Source organism: Triticum aestivum, chromosome 3B, assembly GCF_018294505.1.
Source record: "Triticum aestivum cultivar Chinese Spring chromosome 3B, IWGSC CS RefSeq v2.1, whole genome shotgun sequence".
Classification (NCBI taxonomy): domain Eukaryota; kingdom Viridiplantae; phylum Streptophyta; class Magnoliopsida; order Poales; family Poaceae; genus Triticum; species Triticum aestivum.
Genome location: NC_057801.1, coordinates 620,724,668 through 620,742,629, shown reverse-complemented (window position 1 = coordinate 620,742,629; position 17,962 = coordinate 620,724,668).

The window sequence follows — 17,962 nt, the reverse complement described above, 5'->3', positions numbered from 1 at the left end:
AATAAGATGAATTGTAATTGTTTGATGACTGAGAACATAGTTTGCTAGTTTTCAAGAAAGTTTATGGTCTATGCTTTAACATGTGAATTGCTTGTTACTTGTTCGTGAGAAGTTTTATGAGATGAACTACGGTTATGACATATAATCATGCTAGAAAAGGTGATTGAAATTATCATTGATCGAACTTGTGCACCTGCTGGCATTCACTCTTCATAAATTCTTTCTTTATCATTTACCTACTCGAGGATGAGTAGGAATTAAGATTGGGGATGCTGATACGTCTCCAACGTATCTATAATTTATGAAGCATTCATGCTATTTTATTATTTGTTTTGAATGATTACATGCTTTATTATACACTTTTATATTACTTTTGGGACTAACCTATTAACCAGAGGCCCAGCCCATATTGTTGTTTTATTGCCTATTTCAGTATTTCGAAGAAAAGGAATATCAAACGGAGTCCAAACAGAATGAAACCTTCGGGAGCGTGATTTTTGGAAAGGATATGATCCGGGAGACTTGGAGTTCAAGCCAGGGAAGGTTTGAGGAAGCCAGGAGATAGAAGGGCGCGCCCACCCCCCTGGGCGCGCCCCCTGTCTCCTGGGCCCCTCGAGGCTCCTCCGACCGACTTCTTTCGCCTATATAAGTCCATGTACCCTAAAAACATCGCAGGAGAAGATAGATCGGGAGTTCCGCCACCACAAGCCTCTGTAGCCACCAAAAACCTCTCGGGAGCCCGTTCCGGCACCCTGCCGGAGGGGGAACCCATCACCGGTGGCCATCTTCATCATCCCAGTGCTCTCCAAGACGAGGAGGGAGTAGTTCACCCTCGGGGCTGAGGGTATGTACAAGTAGCTATGTGTTTGATCTCTCTCTCGTGTTCTCTCTATGGCACGATCTTGATGTATCATGAGCTTTGCTATTATAGTTGGATCTTATGACGTTTCTCCCCCTCTACTCTCTTGTGATGAATTGAGTTTTCCTCTTGAAGTTATCTTATCGGATTGAGTCTTTAAGGATTTGAGAACACTTGATGTATGTCTTGTCGTGCTTATCTGTGGTGACAATGGGATATTCACGTGATTCACTTGATGTATGTTTTGGTGATCAACTTGCGGGTTCCACCCATGAACCTATGCATAAGGGTTGGCACACATTTTCATGTTGACTCTCCGATAGAAACTTTGGGGCAATCTTTGAAGTACTTTGTGTTGGTTGAATAGATGAATCTGAGATTGTGTGATGCATATCATATAATCATGCCCACGGATACTTGAGGTGACAATGGAGTATCTAGGTGACATTAGGGTTTTGGTTGATTTGTGTCTTAAGGTGTTATTCTAGTACGAACTCTTGAATAGATTGATCCGAAAGAATAACTTTGAGGTGGTTTCGTACCCTACCATAATCTCTTTGTTTGTTCTTCGCTATTGGTGGCTTTGGAGTGACTCTTTGTTGCATGTTGAGGGATTTTTATATGATCTATCTATGTTATTATTGTTGAGAGAACTTGCACTAGTGAAAGTATGAACCCTAGGCCTTGTTTCCTACCATTGCAATACCGTTTACGCTCACTTTTATCATTAGTTACCTTGCTGTTTTCATAATTTCAGATTACAAATACCTTTATCTACTATCCATATTGTACTTGTATCACCATCTCTTCGCCGAACTAGTGCACCTATACAATTTACCATTGTATTGGGTGTGTTGGAGACACAAGAAACTTTTTGTTATTTGGTTGCAGGGTTGCTTGAGAGAGACCATCTTCATCCTACGCCTCCCATGGATTGATAAACCTTAGGTCATCCACTTGAGGCAAATTCGCTATTGTCCTACAAACCTCTGCACTTGGAGGCCCAACAACGTCTACAAGAAGAAGGTTGTGTAGTAGACATCATTATTCTGCAATGACGGAGCCTCACACCGCAGCCGAACCGGTGAACCCTCGTACTCCTCTTCGTGCGGGCTTCCACTGCCGCGTCTTCCCCGGCTCCGTGTCGTCCCCTTACTAGGCCTTTCCGTCGTCCACCGCTGTGGTGCTCTCGGCGCGACGTGGTCAATGTGGTCAACGACCGACTTCCATCGGAAGAGTATTGTACATGGAGAGGCTGACAGCTGGGTCCACGGCAGCCGCAAGGAAGTGCCTCCTTATTACGCGGAAAATAATTATTCCTCCACCTGACAGCAGGGACCCACCGGATAGGCCACCAGTATTTCGCGAAAAAAACTCTTCCCCGTGACTGGTTGGACCCACCGGACAGGCCACCGTATTTCGCAAAAAAAACATTACCCCGCTATCAGCTCGGACCCACCGGAAGTGCCTCCTTATTACGCACAAAAAAATGAATACCCCCTGCTAGCTGGGACCCACCTTGGTGGGAGGCTGACTTGTGGGCCTACTAAGTTGACTGGGACGGAGGCCTTTGTCAACTTTAGTCAATATATGAACGATTCTAGCTCTAGTGATCGTACGATGTCCATCCAACGGTCGTAGTTCTTATTCAACCTCTGGTCTTCTTGCTCCAGCCGCCCAAAGCAGCGCCGGTCGTGCTGCATGCTCCTGCCGCCAGTGGCCGGCTGTGATGCCACGGAGGCCTCACCGCCCCTACTACTCCCACCACTGGCCAAGTCATCCCTCTACTCACCCACACCCCCTGTTATTCTGCGGCGGCGGCAGCCTCACACCGCAGCCGAACGAGTGAACCCTCATACTCCTCTACGCGTGGGCATCCATTGCCGCGTCTTCCCCGGCTCCACATCGTCCCCTTCCTAGCCTCGCCGTCATCCACCGCCCTGGTGTTCTCAGCGTGGCATGGTCAACGTGGTTAAGGAACGACTTCCATCAGACGTGGATTGTACGTGGAGAGGCTGACAGCTGGGCCCACGGCCGCAGCAAGGAAGTGCCTCCTTATTACATGGAAAATAATGATTCCTCCACCTGACAGCAGGGGCCCATCGGACGGGCCACCGTATTTCGTGAAAAAAATGTTTCCCCCCTAACTGCTGGGACCCACCAGCTACATCTTCGCACGTAAGGAAGTGCGTCCGAAAAAATGATTCGCCCCCCTTACTGTTGAGACCCACCAGCTACATCTTCACATGCAAGGAATTTCCTGACAGGCGGGACCCACCTGGTCGAAGCGTACGTAGCATTGTCATTCTAGTCACGAACGTGTACGTACATACTGGTGGATGTAGAGGTGTGCACGTGTCGTAGTAGAGGCGTGCACGTAGCATGTACACGTATGTACAGTGGCCAGTGTGCAAGAAAGAAAATACGGCCATGTATGTGTACATACGGGCGGGGTCTCGAACGCCTACTCGTGCATACGTACGTCCAGGGCTCATGTACATGGCTGGGTCAGAACGGAGAAACAGCATCGTCATCGTGTTCATGGGGAGCCAACCAGCTGGGTCAGAACGGAATGCGTCGTCGTGTTCATCGGGAGGGCTTGGACGGAACAAACGATGGAAACGAGGCATGGCGTACTGCAGAACGGAGGAAACGGCCTTGTGTTCGACCGGCCACGTTCGAAGCGGGATCCTGTTCATCGGGAGGGTTCTGGCGTACCGCAAAACAGACGAAATGGACTTGTGTTGGAGCGCTACGGTCGAAACGGGGTTCCTGTTCATCGGGAGGGGTGTGGTGTACCGCAAAACGGGACTCCACGAGATATTGTTCATCTCCACCGTCGACCTCATCCAGCCTCCACGGGCTACCATCGACCTCCTCCAGCCTCCACGGGCTCCTCTTCATCCAGCCTCCACCGTGCGCTACTCCACCGGCTACTATTTAACCACCCCTCCACGGGCACCCCTCCACCTTCTACTGTTCATCCAGCCCTCCACGGGGGTCGTCCTATTCATCCAGCCCTCCACGGGGTCCTGTTCATCCAGCCCCAACCGGCTCAATCGATCGGGGTCCTGCTCAACCATAGGCAATGCCACCGCTCACTGTTCATCCACCCCCTCCCCCCGCAACACTCACTGTTCATCCTAGAGGCAGCATCGATCGGCTTCAGTTAGCAGCAGTAGCGAAGGAATCGCTCGATCGGGTTCAGTTAACAGCCATCGATCGATTGCTCGGGTTCAGTAACGCATAGCCTGCAGTGCAATCGCTCGGGTTGAGTTAGAGCCCAACGCCTCGCTCGGGTTCAGTTAGAGCCAACGCCTCGCACACACACGCGTACGTGTAAGAGAGAAACGCGCATCGCTCGGCCCCCGACCACCCACCGTAACCGGGAACTCCCCGAAATTTTCCTCGCCCTCGCTTCTACCACGGTTTTTTCCGTCATGGACGGCCCAAAGAATGTCATGCAGCTGCGTCTCGGGCCCGCCTAGGACGAAAAGCCCATTTTCTGTCATGATTTTTTGTCATAGAAGTAGGAGCCCACCACATCTATGATGATACCGGGTTTTGTCACAATTATCGTCATAGAAGTGTCATAAGTATGACAGAAAAAAGTTTTGTTCGGCCCAAAATGTCACGGATGTGTCTTTTTTTGTAGTGTTTGCCAATCTTGAGGCGCCGTACCCCGAAAGGGATTGACAATCCCTTTAACACGTCGGGTTGCGAGGTGTTGTTCTTTGTGTGCAGGGGCTGTTTACGTTGTGTTGCTTGGTTCTCCTACTGGTTCTATAACCTTGGTTTCATATCTGAGGGAAATACCTATCGCCGTTGTGCTGCATCATCCCTTCCTCTTTGGGGAAATACCGATGTAGCTTCAAGCGACATCAGACCCCACGTAGACCCCCTCCACTTATTCCAGCACCCACACACTTTGTCTTCCTCTAGAAAAAATCATCCCGTAGCTCAAACCCGTGTTCTAGCTCGTTTTGCTGCCATTTTCGATCTCCTTGCTCAAAGCTCCATTCACAAAGTTGCTTTGGGGGATTGTTCTTCCGTATGTGACTCCTCTAATGGTCCAATTAGTTTTTGTTCTAGTGCTCTATTTATTGCAAATTTTTGCTGGTGAGGTGACCCTGTTCTTGAGCTTGCATGTCAAATTTATATGGTCTAAAGTAGTTTTAATGCATGATATAGCCACTAGGCACTTGTGGGAGTAGTTTCTATCAATCTTGTTGAGTTTGTTTCACTTTTATTTCAAGTCACTAAGAATTTCAGAAATTTTTAGAGGAAGAAAAATATTTAGGAAAATGTACCAAGGTGGTTCTTCAAGGAAGCAAGAACCAAGGCTCGCGATACGTGAGCCAGACCTTGAATCACCAAGGGAAGCTCAAGTGCGGCCTTGTGAATGGTCGTCGGAAGAGTTTATGGTCCAAGCAGGCTTCAAGGATGAATTTGATGCGTATGTACGTAATGCCGATCTTGAGGACTTCATATCAGATAAGTGCCGACAATACTATTACCTCACTGATTCCTTTGTGAGGAGGTTTAAATTTTCATCCACGCGCAACACTCACACTATTTTATTTGACCTCCGTGATAAATAATATACCATGGACCTTGAAGATTTTAACACTCCTTGTAAAATCCCACAGTGGGGCAACTTTAGTGAACCTCGCAAATCCGAATATAAAGATTTTCTTGCTAGTATCACTCTGGGAGAAACTAGAGAGATCGCACAAGCTACCAAAGGGAGCATTCATTTCCCCTCCATACATTACTTTGCTCTCTTTATAGGTAGATGCATTAACGGTAAAGATGAGGTTCGTCACATGTGCGTTTCGGATCTATGTGTCCTCAAGAGTGTTGTATTAGGTGATAAACAATATAACTTGGGGACCATTGTTGCACGGAGGTTATGATGTGTTTCCAATGTATCTATAACTTTTTATTGTTCCATGCTATTATATTATCTGTTTTGGATGTTTAATGGGCTTTAATATGCTCTTTTATATTATTTTTGGGACTAACCTATTAACCGGAGGCCCAGTGCCAGTTTCTGTTTTTTTTGCCTATTTTAGAGTTTTGCAGAAAAGGAATACCAAATGGGTCCAAATGGAATGAAACCTTCGTGATGATCTTTCTTGGACCGAAAGCAATCCAGAAGACTTGGAGTAGAAGTTCGGAACGCCACGAGGAGGCCACGAGGCAGGAGGGCGTGCCCAGGGGGTAGGCGCTCCCCTACCCTCGTGGGCCCCTTGTAGCTCCACTGACGTACTTCCTTCGCCTATATATACTCTTATACCCTAGAAACATCAGGGAGAGCCACGAAACCACTTTTCCACCGCCGCAACCTTCTGTACCTGTGAGATCCCATCTTGGGGCCTTTTCCAGCGATCTGCCGGAGGGGGAATCGATCACGGAGGGCTTCTACATCAACATCATAGCCTCTCCGATGAAGCGTGAGTACTTTACGACAGACCTTAGGGTCCATAGTTGTTAGCTAGATAGCTTCTTCTCTCTCTTTGATTCTCAATACAAAGTTCTCCTCGATGTTCTTGGAGATCTATTCGATGTAATACTCTTTTGCGGTGTGTTTGCCGAGATACGATGAATTGTGGATTTATGAACAAGATTATCTATGAATATTATTTGGTTCTTCTCTGAATTCTTATATGCAGGATTTGATATCTTTGCCAGACTCTTCAAATTATCGGTTTAGTTTGGCCTACTAGATTGATCTTTCTTGCAATGGGAGAAGTGCTTAGCTTTGGGTTCAATCTTGCGGTGTCCTTTCCCAGTGACAGTAGGGGCAGCAAGACATGTATTGTATTGTTGCCATCGAGGATAAAAAGATGGGGTTTATATCATATTGCTTGAGTTTATCCCTCTACATCATGTCATCTTGATTAATGCATTACTCCGTTCTTATGAACTTAATACTCTAGATGCATGCTGGATAGTGGTCGATGTGTGGAGTAATAGTAGTAGATGCAGAATCGTTTCAGTCTACTTGACACGGACGTGATGCCTATGTTCATGGCCATTGCCTTAGATATCTTCATAATTATGCTATTTTCTATCAATTGCTTGACAGTAATTTGTTCACCCACCGTAATACATGCTATCTTGAGAGAAGCCACTAGTGAAATCTATGGCCCCCGGGTCTCTTTTCTATTATATTACATCTCTTTTCCATTATATCGAATCTCGTTTACTATTTTGCAATCTTTACTTTCCAATCTATACAACAAAAATTCCAAAAATATTTACCTTACTATCTTTATCAGATCTCACTTTTGCGAGTGATCATGAAGGGATTGACAACCCCTTTATCGCGTTGGTTGCAAGGTTGTTGATTGTTTGTGCAGGTACTAGGTGACTTGTGCGTCGTCTCCTGCTGGATTGATACCTTGGTTCTAAAAACTGAGGGGAATACTTACGCTACTTTGCTGCTTCACCCTTTCCTCTTGAAGGGAAAACTAACACATGCTCAAGAGGTAGCAAGAAGGATTTCTTGCACCGTTGCCGGGGAGATCTACGTCAAGTCAAGCCATACCAAGTACCCATCATAAACTCTTCTCCCTCGCATTACATTATTTGCCATCCGCCTCTCATGTTCCTCTCCCCCACTTCTAAAACAATTTTCAAAAACCTTTGCCTTTTCTTTGCCCCTCTTTCGTTCGTATCTTTTCGTTTGCTTCTTGAGTGCTTGTGTGTTGGATTGATTGTTTGTCACGATGGCTCAAGATAATACTAAATTGTGTGACTTTTCCAATACCAACAATAATGATTTTATTAGCACTTTGATTGCTCCTATTACCGATGATGAATCTTGTGAAATTAATACTTCTTTGTTGAATCTTGTTATGAAAGATCAATTTTCTGGCCCTCCTAGTGAAGATGCCGCAACCCATCTAAACGACTTCGTTGATTTCTATGATATGCAAAAGAAGAAAGATGTGGATAGTGATATTGTTAATTGGAAGCTATTTCCGTTTTTGCTTAGAGATCGTGCTAAAACTTGGTTCTATTCTTTGCCTAAAATAGTATTGATTCATGGAATAAGTGCAAAGATGCTTTTATCTCTAAGAATTTTCCTCCCACTAAGATCATCTCTCTTAGGAACAATATTATGAATTTTAAGTAACTTGATCATGGGCATGTTGCACAAGCTTGGGAGAGGATGAAATTAATGATACGTAATTGCCCTACACATGGTTTGAACTTGTGGATGATTATACAAAAAAATATGCCGGATTGAATTTTGCTTCTAGAAATCTTTTAGATTTGGCCACGGGAGGCACTTTTATGGAAATCACTTTAGGAGAAGCTACTAAGCTCCTAGATAATATTATGGTTAATTATTCTCAATGGCACACCAAAAGATCTACTAGTAAAAAGGTTCGTGTGATTGAAGAGATTAATGTTTTGAGTGGGAAGATGGATGAACTTATGAAATTGTTTGCTAATAAAAGTGTTTCTTCTGATCCTAATGATATGCCTTTGTCCACTTTGATTGAGAATAATAATGAATCTATGGATGTGAATTTTGTTGGTAGGAACAATTTTGGTAACAACGCGTATAGAGGAAATTTTAATTCTAGGTCATTTCCTAGTAATTCCTCTAATAATTATGGTAATTCCTACAACACCTCTTATGGAAATTTTAATAAGGTGCCCTCTGATTTTGAGAATAGTGTTAAAGAATTTATGAGTTCGCAAAAGAATTTCAAAGCTTTGGTTGAAGAAAAATTCCTTAAGATTGATGAGTTGGCTAGGAGCGTGGATAGAATTTCTCTTAATGTTGATTCTTTGAAACTTAGATCTATTCCACCTAAGCATGATATCAATGAGTCTCCCAAAGCCATGAGAATTTCCATTGATGAGTGCAAAGGAAGAACCGCTAGGATGCGTGCTAAAAAAGATTGCTTTGTGAAAGCGTGTTCTTCTAGTTTTCATAATAATAATGATGAAGATCTAAAAGTGATTGATGTGACTCCTATTAAATCTTTGTTTTCCTATATGAATCTTGATAAAGATGGTACTGGAGATGAGTCAACTTTAGTTAAAAGGCATCCCAATGATTCAGAGTTTTTAGATCTAGATGCAAAAAATGATAAAAGTGGGATTGGAAAGGTCAAGACTTTAAGTAGCAATGAACCCACTATTTTGGATTTCAAGGAATTTAATTTTGACAATTGTTCTTTAATAGATTGTATTTCCTTATTGCAATCCGTGCTAAATTCTCCTCATGCTTATGATCAAAATAAAGCGTTTACAAAACATATCGTTGATGCTTTGATGCAATCTTACAAAGAAAAGCTTGAGCTAGAAGTTTCTATCCCTAGAAAACTTTATGATGAGTGGGAACCTACTATTAAAATTAAGATTAAATATTATGGATGCTATGCTTTGTGTGATTTGGGTGCTAGTGTTTCCACGATTCCAAAAACTTTGTGTGATGTGCTAGGTTTCCGTGGATTTGATGATTGTTCTCTAAATTTGCATCTTGTGGATTCCACTATTAAGAAACCTATGGGAAGAATTAACGATTTTCTTATTGTTGCAAATAGGAATTATGTGCCCGTGGATTTCATTGTTCTTGATATAGATTGCAATCCTACATGTCCTATTATTCTTGGTAGACCTTTCCTTAGAACAATTGGTGCAATTATTGATATGAAAGAAGGCAATATTAGATTCCAATTTCCGTTAAGGAAGGGCATGGAACACTTTCCTAGGAAGAAAATTAAATTGCCTTATGAATCTATTATGAGAGCCACTTATGGATTGCATACCAAAGATGACAATACCTAGATCTATTCATGTTTTTATGCCTAGCTAGGGGCGTTAAACGATAGCGCTTGTTGGGAGGCAACCTAATTTTATTTTTGTTCTTTGATTTTTGTTCATATTTAGTAATAAATAATTCATCTTCCTTATGTTTATATGTGGTTTTATGTTTTAATTAGTGTTTTTGCCAAGTAGAACCTTTGGGAAGACTTGGGTGAAGTCTTTGCAATCTTGCTGTAAGAAACAGAAACTTTTGCGCTCACGAGAATAGCTGTCATTTTTTACTGGAGAGTTATTTTAGGTTGATTATTTTTTCAGATGATTAATAGACAAATTACTCACATCCAATAATTTATTTCATAATTTTTAGAGTTACATAAGTATTCTAAAGTTACATATTGCTACAGACTGTTCTGTTTTTGACAGATTCTGCTTTCTATGTGTTGTTTGCTTATTTTGAGGAATCTATGGGTAGTATCATGGGGCATGAGCCATGGAAAAGTTGGAATACATTAGGTTTAACACCAATATAAATAAATAATGAGTTCATTACAGTACCTTAAAGTGGTGGTTTATTTTCTTATACTAACGGAGCTCATGAGATTTTCTGTTGAAGTTTTGTGTTGTGAAGTTTTCAAGTTTTTGGGTAAAGATTTGATGGATTTTGGAATAAGGAGTGGCAAGAGCCTAAGATTGGGGATTCCCAAGGCACCCCAAGGTAAAATTGAAGGACAACCAAAAGCCTAAGCTTGGGGTTGCCCCGGAAGGCATCCCCTCTTTCGTCTTCGTCTATCGGTAACTTTACTTGAGGCTATATTTTTATTCACCACATGATATGTGTTTTGCTTGGAACGTCTTGTATGATTTGAGTCTTTGATTTTTAGTTTACCAAAATCATCCTTGCTTTACACACCTTTTGGGAGAGACATGCATGAATTGGAATTTATTAGAATACTCTATGTGCTTCACTTATATCTTTTGAGCTAGACAATATTGCTCTAGTGCTTCACTTATATCTTTTTAGAGCATGGTGGTGGTTTTATTTTATAGAAATTATTGATCTCTCATGATTCACTTATACTATTTTGAGAGTATTTTATAACATCATGGTAATTTGCTTTGGCTATAAAACTAGTCCTAATATGATGGGCATCCAAGATGGGTATAATAAAAACTTTCATATAAAGTGCATTGAATACTATGAGAAGTTTGATTCTTGATGATTGTTTTGAGATATGAGATGGTGATATTAGAGTCATGCTAGTAAAGTAATTTTGAATTTGAGAAATAGTTGTGTTGAGGTTTGCAAGTCCCGTAGCATGCACGTATGGTAACTGTTGTGTAACAAATTTGAAGCATGAGGTGTTTCTTTCATTGTCTTCCTTATGTGTGGAGGTCGGGATCGCGCGATGGTTAACTCCTACCAACCCTTCCCCTAGGAGCATGCGTATAGTGCTTGGTTTTTATGACTTGAAGAATTTTGCAATAAGTATGTGAGTTCTTTATGACTAGTGTTGAGTCCATGGATTATACGCACTCTCACCCTTCCACCATTGCTAGCCTCTCTAGTACCGTGCAACTTTCGCCGGTACCATAAACCCACCATTTACCTTCCTCAAAACAGCCACCATACCTACCTATTATGGCATTTCCATAGCCATTCCAAGATATATTGCCATGAAACTTTCCACTGTTCCGTTTATTATGGCACGCTCCATCATTGTCATATTGCCTTGCATGATCATGTAGTTGACATCGTATTTGTGGCAGAGCCACCATTCATAATTTTTTCATACATGTCACTCTTGATTCATTGCACATCCCGGTACACTACCAGAGGCATTCATATAGAGTCATATTTTGTTCTAAGTATCGAGCTGTAATCCTTGAGTTGTAAATAAATAGAAGTGTGATGATCATCATTATTAGAGCATTGTCCCGTGTGAGGAAATAAGAACAAGAAGCCAAAGAAGCCAATGATAAAAAAAAGAGGCCAAAGAAACCAAACAAAAAAAGAGAGAAAAAGAGAGAAGGGACAATGCTACTATCCTTTTTCCACACTTGTGCTTCAAAGTAGCACCATGATCTTTATGATAGAGAGTCTCTTATTTTGTCACTTTCATATACTAGTGGGAATTTTTGTTATAGGACTTGGATTGTATATTCCAATGATGGGCTTCCTCAAAATTCCCTAGGTCTTCATGAGCAAGCAAGTTGGATGCACACCCACTTAGTTTCTTTTGTTGAGCTTTCATACATTTATAGCTCTAGTGCATCCGTTGCATGGCAATCCCTACTCACGCACATTGATATCTATTGATGGGCATATCCATAGCCCATTAATACGCCTAGTTGATGTGAGAACATCTTCCTCCTTTTTGTCTTCTCCACAACCACCACTCTATTCCACCTATAGCACTATGTTCATGGCTCACGCTCATGTATTGCGTGAAAGTTGAAAAAGTTTGTGAATACTAAAGTATGAAACAATTGCTTGGCTGAAACCAGGGTTGTGCATGATTTGAAATATTTTGTGTGACGAAGATGGAGCATAGCCAAACTATATGATTTTGTAGGGATGAACTTTCTTTGGCCATGTTATTTTGAGAAGACATGATTGCTTTGTTAGTATGCTTGAAGTATTATTATTTTTTATGTCAATATTAAACTTTTTTCTTGAATCTTTCGGATCTGAACATTCATGCCACAATAAAGAAAATTACATTGATAAATATGCTAGGTAGCATTCCACATCAAAAATTCTATTTTTATCATTTACCTACTCGAGGACAAGCAGGAATTAAGCTTGGGGATGCTTGATACGTCTCCAATGTATCTATAATTTTTTATTGTTCCATGCTATTATATTATCTGTTTTGGATGTTTAATGGGCTTTAATATGCTCTTTTATATTATTTTTGGGACTAACCTATTAACCGAAGGCCCAGTGCTAGTTTCTGTTTTTTTTTGCCTATTTTAGAGTTTTGCAGAAAAGTAATACCAAACGGAGTCCAAATAGAATGAAACCTTCGCGATGATCTTTCTTGGATCGAAAGCAATCCAGAAGACTTGGAGTAGAAGTCCAGAACGCCACAAGGAGGCCACAAGGCAGGAGGGCGCGCCCAGAGGGGGTAGGCGCGCCCCCCACCCTCGTGGGCCCCTTATAGCTCCACCAACGTACTTATTTCGCCTATATATACTCTTATACCCTAGAAACATCAGGGAGAGCCACGAAACCACTTTTCCACCGCCACAACCTTCTGTACCCATGAGATCCCATCTTGGGGCCTTTTTCGGCGATCTGTCGGAGGGGGAGTCAATCATGGAGGCCTTCTACATCAACACCATAGCCTCTCCGATAAAGCGTGAGTAGTTTACCACAGACCTTCGGGTCCATAGTTATTAGCTAGATGGCTTCTTCTCCCTCTTTGATTCTCAATACGAAGTTCTCCTCGATGTTCTTGGAGATCTATTTGATGTAATACTCTTTTGCACTGTGCTTGCTGAGATTCGATGAACTGTGGATTTATGAACAAGATTATCTATGAATATTATTTGGTTCTTCTCTGAATTCTTATATGCATGATATGATATCTTTGAAAGTCTCTTCGAATTATCGGTTTAGTTTGGCCTACTAGATTGATCTTTCTTGCAATGGGAGAAGTGCTTAGCTTTGGGTTCAATCTTGCGGTGTCCTTTCCTAGTGACAGTAGGGGCAGCAAGGCACGTATTGTATTGTTTCCATTGAGGATAAAAATATGGGGTTTATATCATATTGCTTGAGTTTATCCCTCTACATCATGTCATCTTGCTTAATGCATTACTCCGTTCTTATGAACTTAATACTCTAGATGCTGGATAGCGGTCGATGTGTGGAGTAATAGTAGTAGATGCAGAATTGTTTCGGTCTACTTGACACGGACGTGATGCCTATGTTCATGATCATTGCCTTAGATATCTTCATAATTATGTGCTTTTCTATCAATTGCTCGACAGTAATTTGTTCACCCACCGTAATACATGCTATCTTGAGAGAAGCCACTAGTGAAACCTATGGCCCCTAGGTCTCTTTTCTATTATATTACATCTCTTTTCCATTATATCGCATCTCGTTTACTATTTTGCAATCTTTACTTTCCAATCTATACAACAAAAATACCAAAAATATTTACTTTACTATCTTTATCAGATCTCACTTCTGCGAGTGACCGTGAAGGGATTGACAACCCCTTTATCGCGTTGGTTGTAAGGTTCTTGATTGTTTGTGCAGGTACTAGGTGACTTGTGCGTCGTCTCCTACTAGATTGATACCTTGGTTCTCAAAACTGAGGGAAATACTTACGCTACTTTGTTGCATCACCCTTTAGTCTTCAAGGGAAAACCAACGCATGCTCAAGAGGTAGCAGGTTACATCTTAATGGTAAAAGTGGAGATTTGCTTGGTGGAATTTATGTAACTCGTTTAGCTAATTATCTTGGTGTACCTATAAATGGAAATGATATTGAGCTGCCACCTGCTCATCTAGATTATAATGCTATGGTTCGCCATCAGTTTCTGGAGAGGAACGAACAGTTCCTCCAGTATCGACTAATCTTTGACAGACGGTGTACTGTCCATATTACTCTCCCTGCTCCTACTTTCTTTAACTTTCGGGCAAACACGATATATTTTATAACTAGGGAGGAGGCAAATGAATATGTGAGGAGGACGGAGGCAGCTCGCCTCCAAGCAGCAGCTCTTCAGGCAGTAGCTGCTGCATCTCAGTACAACCCCAACTACGACTTTGGATATCCACCATGCCAGTCGTGGCCATAGACCAACTTAGGCCAAAAGCCTAAGCTTGGGGGAGTACGTATTTCTCACCGACATTACATTCATGTTCACACATTCATTCTAGTTGTCGGTGCTCATACTTTTTCATTGTACTATCCATGCTAGTTTATTTTCTTTTCTTGCTTTCTTCTTGTGTGTTTGAAAATCCTTTAGAAAAACCAAAAAATTAGTTGTAGCCTTAGCTAGTTTACTTCCATGCTTGTAGTAGTAATATTAAAAGAAAACCCAAAAATATTTTCCGTTCTTCTTTTGCTTGGTGGGAGCTTTCCCGTGTAAATAGTTTTATTTTCATTGAAGTTCTTTTCTTTTCTTTGGGGGTCAAGAGGAGAAGACCACGATGAAAATGTTGAGTGGTTCTCATATGCATTATTGTTGATCTAACCAAGATCCCATATTACCTTGTATTCTCCTTTGAATTAAATGCTTGCAGATTCCAGCTTAGTCCAATGCATGTGCACTATTATTATTATCCACACCGTTCAGTCATGCAAGTGAAAGGCAATAATGACGATATATGATGAAATGATTGAGATGGGAGAAGCTGGTATGAACTTGACCTATCTTGTTTTTGTAAATATGATTAGTTCATCGTTCCTGATCCAGCCTATTATGAATGAAACATGCTTGCAATGACAATTAGAGATTATAGTTGCTCATGCCATGCTTAATTAGCTAGGAGTTTATAATGGTTTGCCTTGCGTGCCAACATGCTATTAAAATGGTTGTGATGTGGTATGATAGGGTGGTATCCTCCTTTGAATGATTCGAGTGGCCTGACTTGGCACATGTTCACGCATGTAGTTGAAACAAAATCAACATAGCCTCCACGATATTTATGTTCATGGTGATTTATATCCTACTCATGCTTGCACTCATTGTTGGTTAATCCTAATTCATGTTCATGACTGTTGTCGCTCTCTAGTTGGTCACTTCCCAGTCTCTTTCTAGCCTTCACTTGTACTAAGCGGGAATACTGCTTGTGCATCCACTTCCATAAACCCCAAAGTTGTTCCATATGAGTCCACCACACCTTCCTATATGCGGTATTTACCTATCGTTCCAAGTAAATTTGTATGTGCCAAACTCTAAACCTTCAAATGAAATTCTGTTTTGTATGCTTGAATAGCTCATGTATCAACTAGGGCTATCTATATCTTCCATGCTAGGTGGGTTATTCTCAAGATGAGTGGACTCTGCTCATCATTCACGAGAAAATGGCCGGTAACCGGGATGCCCAGTCCCATGCTCAAATCAAATCAAAATAATTACAAACAAAACTCCCCCAGGATTGTTGTTAGCTGGACGGTACCTGTTGTTTCGGGCCAGCCATGGAATGTGCTTGTTGGTGGTGGGGGAGTATAAACTTTACCATTCTATTTAGGAACCGCCTATAATATATGTAGCATGGAAGATATCGAGACCTCTTGGTTGTTATGTTGACAATGAAAGTATGCCACTCAAAATATTATTTATCTCTGTTTCAAAATTCGAGCTATGGCACCTCTACAAATCCCTGCTTACCTCTGTGAAGGGCCTATCTATTTAGTTTTATGTTGAGTCATCATCCTCTTATTAAAAAGCACCAGTTGGAGAGCACCGCTGTCATTTGCATGCATTGTTATTAACTTACATTGAGTATGACTGTGATTGGATCTCTTTTGCCATAAATTACAATGTCTAGTCAACCCTTGATCTTCAGGGGTGCTCTGCATTTATGTTTTGCAGTCTCAGAAAGGGCTAGCGAGATACCATCTTGTAATATCATATTATGATTGTTTTGAGAAAGTGTTATCATCCGAGATTTATTATTATTGCTCGCTAGTTGATTATGCCATTGATATGAGTAAACATGAGACCTAAATGTTATTGTGAATATGCTTAGTTCATAATTTTTGCGGAAAACTTGAATGTTGGCTTTACATATTTGCAACAACAAGATCAAATAGAGTTTGTAAAAGTTTTTCTTTATCACTTTCAGTTTGTCAACTGAATTGCTTGTGGACAAGCAAAGATTTAAGGTTGGGGGAGTTGATACGTCTCCAATGTATCTACTTTTCCAAACAATTTTGCCCTTGTTTTGGACTCTAACTTGCATGATTTGAATGGAACTAACCTGGACTGACATTGTTTTCAGCAGAATTGCCATGGTGTTATTTTTGTGCAGAAATAAAAGTTATCAGAATGACCTGAAAATCCATGGAGTCACGTTTTGGAATTAATAAAAAATATTGGCGAAAGAATCAACTTAAGGGGGGCCACACCCTGTCCACAAGGGTGCAGGGCGCGCCCACCCCCTTGGGGCGCTCCCCCTGCCTCGTGGCCCCCCTGGACCTCCACCGACCTCAACTCCAACTCCATATATTCACGTTCGGGGAGAAAAAATCAGAGAGAAGGATTCATCACGTTTTACGATATGGAGCCGCCGCCAAGCCCTAATCTTCCTCGGGAGGGCTGATCTGGAGTCCGTCCGGGGCTCCGGAGAGGGGAATCCGTCGCCATCGTCATCATAAACCATCCTCCATCACCAATCTCATGATGCTCACTGTCGTGCGTGAGTAATCCCATCGTAGGCTTGCTGGACGGTGATGGGTTGGATGAGATTTACCATGTAATCGAGTTAGTTTTGTTAGGGTTTGATCCCTAGTATCCATTATGTTCTAAGATTGATGTTGCTATGACTTTGCCATGCTTAATGCTTGTCACTAGGGCCCGAGTGCCATGATTTCAGATCTGAACCTATTATGTTTTCATGAATATATGTGAGTTCTTGATCCTATCTTGCAAGTCAATAGTCACCTACTATGTGTTATGATCCGGCAAACCTCGAAGTGACAATAGTCTAGACACTTCCCGGTGATGACCATAGTTTGAGGAGTTCGTGTATTCACTAAGTGTTAATGCTTTGGTATGAAACTCTATTAAAAGGAGGCCTTAATATCCCTTAGTTTCCAATAGGACCCCGCTGCCACGGGAGGGTAGGACAAAAGATGTCATGCAAGTTCTTTTCCATAAGCACGTATGACTATATTCAGAATACATGCCTACATTACATTGATGAACTGGAGCTAGTTCTGTGTCACCCTATGTTATAACTGTTGCATGAGGAATTACATCCGACGGAATTATCCATCATTGATCCATTGCCTACGAGCTTTTCACATATTGATCTTTGTTAAGTTACTTCTCTGTTGCCACTGTTACAATTGCTACAAAACCGCTACTGTAACTTTTGCCACCGTTACCGTTACTTCCATACTACTTTGCTACTAAATACTTTGCTGCAGATATTAAGTCTTTCAGGTGTGGTTGAATTGACAACTCAACTGCTAATACTTGAGAATATTCTTTGGCTCCCCTTGTGTCGAATCAATAAATTTGGGTTGAATACTCTACCCTTGAAAATTGTTGCGATCCCCTATACTTGTGGGTTATCAGAGTTTCGCAGAAAAGGAATACCAAACGGAGTCCAAACGGAATAAA